Genomic DNA, 11,561 nt, shown 5'->3' with positions numbered 1-11,561 from the left:
AAAACCTGACACTATCTAGTTTAAGAAAAAATTAATTGTAAGGGTGGTGTATTGGGTAGAATGGTGTCCCTTCCCAAATCGGTTCACTTCATAATCCCCAGAACCTGTAAATGTTATCTTATTTAGAAAAGGGATCTTTGTAGATGTGATTAAATTACGTATTTTGAGATGATGATATCCTGGATTTTAGATGGGCCTTAAATCCAATGACAAGTATCTTTACAAGAGACACACAGAGGGGACAGGCAGAAGAGAAGATGATGTAAAGACAGAGGCAGTGATGGGAGTGATGTAGCCATGAGACAAGGGAGCTAGGGGAGGTGAGAAAAAGGGCCTCCCCTGGAACTTCCTAGGGAGTACAGTCTTGCTGACATCTTGGTTTTGGACTTCCGGCCTCCAGTACTAGGAGAGAATTAATTTCTGTTGTGGTAAGCCACCCAGTTTGTGGTAATTTGCTACAACAGCCACTGGAAACTAATACAGGTTGTGTCCAAGCCTCACAAATGGCAGAATTAAGATAATTCTGGCACCATCGTGGGCTGAAGTTCCTACACTATTTTCTGATCTTTCATTTCTGTATCTTTTAGTTCAAAATTCCAAATTCCCAGGAGAAAAATCCTGGTTGTCCTACATTGGCATAAAGACATGGCCAATGATGTCTTTATCAGTTGCAGGTCCCAAGAATGGGATATTGTGAACAGGGTCTGCTGTCTCCCATCCTTTCCCAGTCTGTGTTCTTTTCTCTCCTTTACCATGAGAATTTAATGTGGCCAGATCAGCCCTGCCTTTGAAAAATCAGATCAGTTATGGCTCTTTGACAAAGAGCAGATCCAGGTAGATACTACACAAATCCATAAATCTAGGGAAATAAAAAGCACAGGGGAAGTCAAGAACTCAAACCTGGAGAATCTGAGTCCCAACCTTGCAATACTTGAAGTGGAAAAAAATGGTGGAGAATACATGTTGCAGGTATTAGCAGGACAGGCATAAACTAATAGCCTGCACTTTCCCTTCAGAAGCATCTATTTCCCCACCAAAATTCCTATCTATATATATAAAAGGCTAATATGCAAAGTGTCCCCTCAGGAGTTTGACCAGGAGACCGGGAGTTCGATCACTCACTATGATGTGTGCTGACCAGCAGGGGGTGGTGTGGAACCTGGTGGATGGCCAGGCCTAGGGACCCTACCCATGCACGAATTTTGTGCACCAGGCCTCTAGTTTATGGATAATGAAGTGGCCTACACACATCAGTTAAGTTTGAGAAAAATTTAAAAGTTAATGATATCAAGTATAAATCTTGCAACTGCTAATTTGTTTGGCTTCCCTGGCTATTCCTTTGGATTGGACTACTTCAAGCTTCTCTTCCAAGCGGGATATATTATGTAAGTTCATGTCAGTTTTTCTCTTTCTAAACTTTTAATTTTGAAGTGATTTTAGAATCATTGAAAAAACAGTATAAAGTCCCCATAGTGAGCTATTTTATAAAATATGCCCCAATCAGTTTGTCTGATGTTTCTCATGAATAGACTGATGTTATGGGGAAGAATGTCACATAGGTGATAGCCCTTCTTACATCAGATGTCTGAGTTAATTTTTATATAAGACATGAGATATGTACTGAAGTCCCTTTTTAAAAAATATATGGTCATCCAGTTTTTCCAATATGATTTGTTGAAAAGACTAGGATTTTTCCATTTAATAGCCTTTGAATCTTTGTCAAAAATCAGTTGATTATATTTGTGTGGGTATATTTCAGGACTCTATTCTGTTCCACTTAGTTACAAATTTATCCTTTTACCTATACCACATTGTCTTAATTACTGCCATTTATAGTAAATCTTAATATTATTTCTGATCATTACTCTGTCACTTGGAAGCATGTTTCTTTTTCCTGCTTTTTGTATACCTCCTAGTATTTGGTTAAAAGGAAACATATTGTGTAAACCAGTAGAAACTAAGGTATACAGTTTTTACACCTGGATATGGGCATGCCTTACCTTCTGCTAGAATTGTAATGGAAGGCTTTGCATTAATTCAGTTAGGATTGAATTGGCTATTGTTTTGTTGTTTTTGCTATAGTTATACGCAGATCTCATAGGTTTAAAATATTTATAGCTTGTTTCTAGGGTGGTGGATGTGTATTAGATCAATGCTTGTTTGATTCTGAGTTTTAGGTCTTCCCCTTGAGCTGTGCCTCCAAGAGGTTCTTGCACGTTCCTGTTCTTCTCCCATTCCCCATCTTGCAGTGTTTTGCTGTTAGTTGCCATTTGAAGCTTCTTAGCTTCATGGTGGGGGAGGGAGGTGTAGTCTCTGTTCTGATTAAGGCTCTTCGGCATGCCTGTGTCCCTGAAGTGTGTGGCTCTCTCAGTTCTCCTGTCCTTTCCCTGACATAGTTGTGGATCCAGCACTTAATCCTGTCCCTTGTCAAAAGAATGGATGTTCCCCACTCTTGTTCCCTTTCCCCGGCTGCAGTGAGTATTCACCATTACCTTAAAAACAGCACTTTTACAACCCCCTCCCAGATGAATGCTTTTGTTCTTCTGGGTCAAGTGTTTTGAATTTGAATTTAGTTTTTGTGTTTGTTTTCTGTCATAATTTTTGAGAATATCACTAATTCTAGTTCCCCACATCCTCCAATTCTATACATTCTTCCCAGGAAGAAGCCAGAACTCAGTCAACTGTGTTGCTTAAAGACTTGATGTGAAAGATTCCATGGGAATTAAAACTATCCTCATGAGTGCAGACCCACTGTCTCCTCTTGTCCATCCAGAAACGTTGTAGAGTATTTCTGATGAGTTAGTATAATGGACTAAAACATTCAGACCAAGAAATCATTTTGAAATCCTTATTCTAGAGCAGTCATGAAAAATATTCTATGAAGTCTTTATTTATATAACCATGCTTTTCTATTCTACCTATTCCATCAAGCGTCTTATTCAATAGACTATCTTCAGTATTTTATTTACATGTTGAAAATCTAATTTGTTAGTTCAGTGAAAAAATACTTTTGAGTGCCCAGATCACTCAATTCAAAGCACTTTATATCCAGTTCTAAGCAAGAGATATAGTGGCAAACCATTACTACTCTCAGGAGCATAATCTTAGGTTGTTTCCATGTGCTATTTGTGAAACCATCCCTGTCCAACACATTGGTGTTTATGTTAAGGTATAAAGCTGAGTGTGAGAGAAAGGGAGAGTTCTAAGAACAGAGAATTCTGCACTCTCTTACCAATGCAGATGTTGATAACCCTGGAAGCAGCTCCTTTCTAAACACTTAGCACCTTTGGAAATGTTCCCTAAACTGATGCTCAAACTCAATGTGAAGGATAAACTTTTACTACTCTCTTTCCTTGACCGAAGTTTACAACAGTGGCTATGATTAGTGTAGTTATGATTGCTGATATTGAGTACAACTACAATTCTTTGCCTTTCTTGCTAATACTTTCCAAATTTTTCACTCCTCAATTCTAGGAAACTATAAAACAGGGATTTAACAGTCATAATAGCCTGTAACAATAATCTCCATAACTGAGTTTAAATACATCTGTTTTGAAATTGGTTATAATCTAATTGGGGAGACATGATTCACACATGAAAGAGTAATTGCTAATACCATATGGTATAGTATATACTTAGTGCCAATTGAATTGTATAAACATGGCACAGTCATCAAATATCATATCTGAAGCCTCAGGCAAGCCAAGAAGCAGTAAGTTTAGCTGGGTCTTATAGACACATCTAGCCAGAAAGAAAAAGGCAGGATATTTTATGCATAAAGAATTGCATTGGAAAAGCCAGAGAGGCTAAAATGTGCATTACTTGTTAAGAAAACATTGTATAGACTCATGTAGCTTACTAGTATATAAAAATTCAAAGAGTAATATAAAATAAGCTCACAAAAACTTATTATGAACACACTGTGGGTTGCAATAGAAAGACTAATTGCTTTGTCTACCCAGAACTCTTCGTTTTAGTCTGGTAAGCAGATCCTTCTTTTAGGGAACTGCCCTCTCCCACCACACCCCATTGCCTCTCTCCTCGCTGCAATCCTTCACCATCGCTATCCAAAGTGATTCAACAAGATACCTTTCTTAGGATCTGTGCACTGGAATTACTTAGAATTGTTTTCCTGTCCAATGAAAAGCTATGAAAGTGTAAAGCTAAAGCTGCCAGAGGCCACAGAGAAAGGGAGCTAGCAGAGCAAACTAGGAGGAAGAGAGAGGCAAGGAGTCCTCCTGATATTCAAGCCTCTGGTTCCAGCCACATCTTTTCTTCCTGTTTTGTTTTGGGAACCACTGACTTCCCTTTCTCATCCAAGCAAGTTTCTGTCATTCCTCAACAAGAGTCCTGACTAATACGTGGAGTAAACAAGAGGTCCATGAATACCAGACAGAGATGTTTGGATTTGAGGAGGTCACTGTGATGACTGTGAGGTCCTTACCACCTGAGACTCTTTAATTTTCTATCTACCTATAAACACAATAGCAGCCATTGAGGTTTTAAGAAATTGATGTTTGCAAAGCAACATTTCAAGAAGATTATTCTGGCAGGAGAGTAGAGAATGAATTGGAGGCTGGAGACAATGGACCCAGGAGAGCTGACTATTAAAACGGGTCAGCCATGAGGTAAACAGACCCCTCAGACTGGAGGTGGGAGCCCAGAGGGGAAAGGAACAGTCACATTAAATAACCATTAATCTTTCCAGAAGAGGAGGAGGAGGACGATCTCTGGGTATTCGGTTATGACTAATGGATCAGGACTCTTGTCTTTTTCCAAGTATTTACTACAACACAAATCTTTCATTTCCTTGGGTTTTCATGAGTCTTTTCCCAGGGAAATCTACCTCATCTTTAGAGACACAAAAGCTTAAGTCATATTTCCACAAATATTCTTCTAACTAAAACAAAGACGTCTTCCAAACTGACATTTCTATAGCAATTTTGGTTTTTCATGACTCACTGACTTCAGACAAGCGGAGGTAAACTGGGAAGATCATGCATAAAAGCTGTGTCATTCTTGTGGACTTGTAGGTCTCTGAGAGACAACATGAGGTAATCTGTTCATCCCTCCTGCCTTGGCCCAGCCATTCCTAAATCACTGGGAGTGATGAGCTTGGATTTAAGCATTTAAAAATAGTTTTATTGCTTTAGTGATTCCTCACCACATCACAGCCAATGGAACCCAATTGCAGGTCTTAATAGCTCTCACTTTGAAATTGAGACCAGGAAGAATGGTTTCTTTAATAGAAACTCCTACTTGCAATTTTAGAGCCAGTGGGCCTTTATAAGTTGTTCTAACTATTTCTTATAAGCATGACTTGGAATGTTTATTCAAAATGCATATTCCTGAACCCTCTTAATATGCTTTATATCATGGATCAGGGTGCTAGAGTTCTTATTGGGCAATTTTGGGAAATATTGTATCTAATCCTTGAGGATCCAAATGAGGCTGGGAGAGATTAAATTTCACAGCTGGTAGAAGAACTCAGAGCTCCTCAGTCTTCCTAAGACTCTTGTGTAACTTTGTGATTCTCTTGATGAGGCAGGAAACAACTAGCTTTCTCCTCTTTGGGTGATTTAATCACAATGTTCTCGTATCTATCATTGCAATTATCACCTGACTGTTTATGTGTCTCCCTTGATGCTAATACTCATGGTAATAATAGCAACAGCAATAAGAATAATCAGTATCATTTATTATATGTTTCCCTGCTAGCTCCAGATTCTAGATCCATTTGAGTTCTTAGAAAACCATGTTCCATAAAGCCAAAGTCAGGAAGTTACTAACTGATCCTCAGATTTGCCACTGTTTATACACTGACCCTGGTACTCAGAGTAAATGCCGTATATTGAGAACTTGCTAGACACACAGCCCTACTTAGGGCATTATAAACATCATCTCATTGAATCCCCCAAACCCAAGTAACTGACTCTCCCTGATCAACTTATTATTTCATGACCATTTACTAAATCTTAACAGCCATAGCAACTGACTTCCCCCATTCTTTTGTGGGGGTCTCTTATCATCTGCTGCTGCTTGAAATGGGTGCAATATTTGCCTGACATAGTCCCATGTATCCCAAGTTATTCATCCTACAATGATCTGTCCTGATTACACATTTGGATTTAACCTTGAGCTTCCAAACATCACTCCTGAAGTAGGATAACAGCAAGAGTCAATAGAGAACAGTCACAATTCTGAAAAACAGAAATCCACCAGCGGAAGCCAAGAGCCATGGTTTTGTATGGAAAACTGCATCTGCTTTCTGTTGGGTCTGGATCAGATGTTTCCCTCCAGCCAGGAGACTGTGCCACTCTCAAGGATCTGCTTTTACCCTTCCATTAAACACCAGTGGCAAGGAGCGCATCCAGGATAAGCCTGCTACGAGGAGGTGGCAAAAGAAACAAGCTCTGCCAAAGCCTCCAGAATAAATTTCTGTTTAAACCCAAACTATGAGGTTGAGACTGAGTATAAGAAAAAAATTAAAACCAGCAGGCTCACACTTGGGTCTAACTGGCACCATATATTTTTCCCTCATTACTTAAAACTGGCTTTGTTGACTACGCCACATTTAAAAAATAGCATAATAAAGTTTCTAGAAAAAAATAAAATTTGATGGACTCTGGGAATAAAAAGAAAATAAGAGCAGTTTCCACCTAGAAGTAAGTAGCTGCTTTCTCAGAAGCAGGCCCACATGGGTCAATAAACCTTCGTTAAAGGCTCTGGAGTGAGACCCACCTGGTTTTCAATCCTGTTTCTTCTCCTAAATAGTGTGAGTGCTTTGGGGCTCAGCTTGCCTGACTGCATAATCAAAAGAACAAAACCTCAGAAGCCTCTTTGGGTACTCCATGTTTCTATCACAGAACTTGGCATAGTAAACGTGGGTTTTTTTTCACAGTGTTCCTTCACAAGAGAGAGATTCACACAAGGGCTGTTCTCCGCCATTTGTGTGATTGGTTTGCGGAAAATGACAAAGGGGCATCCCTCCAGAAAACTGTGCTGGTAAATGGGTTCAGAGCAGTGACCACTTCAGCACAAAATGGAAGAGAGGCGAGTCTGGATGAGGCAATGAAAGAAACAAGGAGGTATCCACAGACCTGGCTTCCAGTCGGGGCCCCAGACTTGCTGGGACTCCCTGGAAAAGTCACTGCAGCTGACTGTGTGCCTGTGACAATGGTGCTGAGTGGAGTCTGGACACAGGGCACCTGCTGCTTGGAAGGTTTGTGACCAATGGGGCTCCAAGCAGCTGCAGGCAAGGTAGGAAGCCTCTCCCATCACATACATAGTGGAGATCCTGAAGGTTCAATTACACTCAGACCCTCTGTAAGACAAAACTCTCTATTGTTTGAGAGGCTGAGTCAGCATATCTCCCCAAAGTCAGAGAGTTTGTGGAGTCTTCAGTGAAGCCACATCAATCCTGCTGACTTCCTTTTGATGAATCAGAATAAAAGAAATCTCTCTCAGAAAGAACCATTCCAACTGGACTTAATCTTAAAGGACAGCAGAAAATAAAATTCACTGAGCATCTGTCATGTGCCAGGATCTTCCCTTCGTAATGTTCATTCTCTTAACAGCTTTATGAATTGGGCCTTAATATTCCCATTTTAAAGATAAAGGGCTATGGACAAAAGAGAACAGGTTACATACCCATGATTTCCTAGCAAGTAACAGAGACAGAATTTGAGCCCCATTTTGTCTTTAAAACCCCTAATATTTCATTTGATCACAGTGGCCCGAAGACACTGGGGAGGCCAGTGGGCGATCAATTAAGAATCAAGAATTGGACATTTTAAAGTTGTATGTCAAATTCTCTGCATTTTCTTTTCACCCCTGTGTTGAGGGGAAACTCACAAAGTTCTGAGTCTTGCCCACAGATATTTATGTCATATTAGTGTCCACCTATTGTGTTCACCAGTGGATGAACAGAAATTCAATTCTCATACTCACTAGCCAGAATTAGCATAGACCTCATAAGGGAAGAACAAAGTCCTCCATCCACAGGACTGCCCTCTTCAGAGGCCAGCTGTCAACCATAAGTTTCAGGGGTCCCCAGGCCACCCATACTCTGATAGAAGGGCTATAATAAAAGGCGTTCTCACAACATCCTCAGGTTTGATAATTTGCTAGAATGATTCTTAGAACTCAGGAAAGTGCTATACTTATTTACTGCTTATTATAAAGGATACTTTTAGGGGCTAGACTTGGGAGGGTCCTGAATACGGAGCTTCCATGCCCTTTCCATGTGGAATCAGATGCATCACCCTCCCAGCACATCAATAATGTGTTTACCAACCAGGAAGCTCCACTGTGCAGAGCTTTTATTGGGGTTTCATTACATGAGCCTGACTGATTGAACTCAATTTCTAGTCCTCTTCCATGCCCGAGAAGTTAACACTTGGAGTGGGGGAAACGAGTTAAGTCGGCTCGCGTGAATTGCGCGTACTCCGCGGGAGCCGTCTTTAACTCGGTTCATATAGATTTGCGGTGGAGTGCGGGAAACGTGTAAACTCGGGCCAATTGTAACTGCGTATTACCAAATATTTGTTTGTAATCCACCCTTTTGGTGGATGGAACAAAACCAAAAGACAGAGCCATCTTATATTTTGGCGGGAAATTCACCCCACACCGGAGTGTTAAGATAGCTCAAACTCCCAAAACTTCAGTCAACACGGTTGGTCTTTCCCATGACCAACCCACAGGCTAAAATTATCTACAGAGCTACTATAAATCATTTCATTAGCATAAAAAAGATATTCTTTATCACTTGGGATAGTTCAAGTATTTACAGTGAAACAAAGACCAAACAAGTTCTTTATTACAGGCCACCACTCTATCCATCCCACTCCCTAAATTTTTCCCCTTTGTTAGCATTCTCAATTCAGTCGGGGACATCTCCGATCACCTTTTAAGCCTGCCACACCTGAAAACCTGCAGTTGTCTTTAACTCTGCGTTTCCTTCTCAAGTAGGATGGTTTCCCCTGGGTTGATTTTCTTGACCAGGTTTTCTGGATTCATCCTCTCCTCTTCATCTCCACTACCACCACTGACACTGCCCTTTAGAATCCAAGCCCTCAGGAGCCTAAGTTGTTGGTCCAACTCCTTGACTGATCTGCCTGCTCCCAGCTTCATTTACTTCAATCCTTCTTGCATGCAACTATTAGATCAATCTTCTTTAAACAGCCAAGTAATTAGCAGTAATTTGTTCCTCTAAGCAGCATGTATGAAAATCCTTTTTCATTCTACCATGAGATCCCTTGAGACATCTTGTCTTTTGCTCAAGGAAGAATAGAAAAAATCACCAGAGCTCCAAATGGACTTGAGGAAAAGCAGCCAGGATGGTAACTGGAATGAGCATTGAATCAAGAGTTCCGAAGGCTCAAGGTTGAATTCTGGCTCAACTTCAAGCTGCGGATGCCTACACGGTAGAGGCATTGCATAGGGCAGAGATGTAAGGTACTCAGTACATAGATTATTATAAACAGAAAATCTAACCTGCAGTTTAAATGGGTATTTTTCACTTTTATTGCACATTTCTCCAAATCCTTCCTTTTTAAGGCACTATGTTAACCTTCTATTGCTGCTGAAACAAACCAGCATGAACAGTGATTTAAACAATACACATTTATTTCTGATAGTTCTGGAGGACAGAAGTCCAAAATGAGTCTCACTGGCCTAAACTCAAGGTGTTGGCAAGAGCTGTGCTCATTCAAGATGCTCTGGGATAGAACTTGTTTCCTGTCTTTTCCAGCTTCTAGAGGCCACCTACAGTCCTTAAGTGCATTCTCCATTTTCAACGACAGTGGGTCACATGCTTTTCAGGCTGCCATCTTTCTGTTTCTCCTTCTTCAGCCTCCTTCTTCCACCGTTAAGGACCCTGTGACTTCACTGGGTCCACCTGGATAATCCAAGCTAATTCCCATTTTAATATCAGCTAACAACCTTAATTCCATCTGAACACCTACTTCCCCTTTGTCATATAAAGCAACATATTCTGAGGTCCCAGAAAATAGGATGTGAACATCTTTAGTGGGGGGAGGGCAATATTCTATCTCATGCCAAGTTCAGGTAACATATCCTATCTAATAATAGACAAAGATGCAAATTGACCGTACCTTTGCTATGCCCACCATTGGCTAATCAGAGCGATATGCAAATTAACCGCCAACATAGATGGCGGTTAATTTGCATACGCAGGCGCGAAGCGGCCGAGCGAAGACTGAAGGCGGCTCTGGCCAGAGTAGTGAAAGGCTTAGAGGCGGCTCCAGCCAGAGCAGCAAAAGGCTTGGAGGCGGCTCCGGCCAGAGCGAAGGCCTGGGTCCCGGGTGCCGGAGGAAAACCGGTGCTGGCAGCCAGGGGAAGGGAAGGCCTATTGCACGAATCTTTTCGTGCAACAGGCCTCTAGTTACCTATAAAGCTTTCCCTGATAACTCTCACTTGTAGTGTTTGCTTTGCTTTAATCCAGTAATTTTCAATCTTGTCTGTACACTGGATTCACCTATGGCACTTTGAAAAATACTGATGTCTGGGTCCTGTTCTTGAGAGATATGGATTAAATTGGTCTAAGGTGTTATCTGAGCAGAGAACTTTTTACAACGCTCTCTCAGTGATTCTAGTATGCAGCCAAGGTTGAGAGCCAATGCTCCAGGAAGTTTTTGTATATTCATCTTATCTATTATTGTAGATGATCATATGATGATCAAAAGGAAGACTGTAATCCAGCTGCCTGAATTCAAATCTCTTGGCTCCACCTCTAACTAGTTGTCAGATCTTGAGCTATTTAAGCAATCACTTGATGCCTCTATGTCTTCATTTGTAAACTGGGAATAATAATGCCTCATAGAGTTATTATTGAGAAGACTAAATAATGCGATGTATGTAAAAGTGTTGAGTGTAGCTCATGACTTAGAGTATGCTTCCAAACAATACTAGCACTAATAGTGTTTCATTGTCATTCACCTTGTCTTTGAAACTCACCTAGAAGCTTCGCCTGGGCATTACCAACCCTTCTTTCTGTGGTTCTCAAAAAAATACTTGCTATTTAATTGGTAGAACACAAGCAAGCATGGCCAAACCACGTGATTGCAGCTCTTTGAGCCATAATTCTTTTTTTCATTTTATTTGTAGAAGAGTTTGGTCATATCTTTGCTTCCCAAGTATTTTCAACCAGTGCAAGCTAGATGAACATTCAAATCATTTTGGAAACATTTTTAAATTACCAGGCCCAGAAAAAAAAAGGGAAAAAAAAGAAATAACAATAAAATTACCAGGCCTAGGGCCTACCCCCCAGAGGTATTAATTCAATGGGGGCCCAGGCATCAGTTTCCTTTAGCTCTCCAGGTAATTACAATACACAGCAAGGAATGAGAACCTGTGACCTAGACCACATGTCTATGACTCTTGCATTCTGAGTACGTCTAATGAAGCTAATGACTTATGTGGGAATTCCATGGTGGGTCTACTAATTAAAAAAGAATATAGTAAAGGAAAAAGAAGGGAGAAACCAGAAACAGAATCTGACTAGAGAGGTGGAGACTCTGTGCTTTTCCCAGAGTATCTGC

The sequence above is a fragment of the Myotis lucifugus genome, unplaced genomic scaffold, assembly GCF_000147115.1.
Source record: "Myotis lucifugus unplaced genomic scaffold, Myoluc2.0 scaffold_17, whole genome shotgun sequence".
Classification (NCBI taxonomy): Eukaryota; Metazoa; Chordata; class Mammalia; order Chiroptera; family Vespertilionidae; genus Myotis; species Myotis lucifugus.
The sequence above is the reverse complement of the archived record's forward strand: the minus strand, read 5'-3'. Positions refer to the sequence as shown.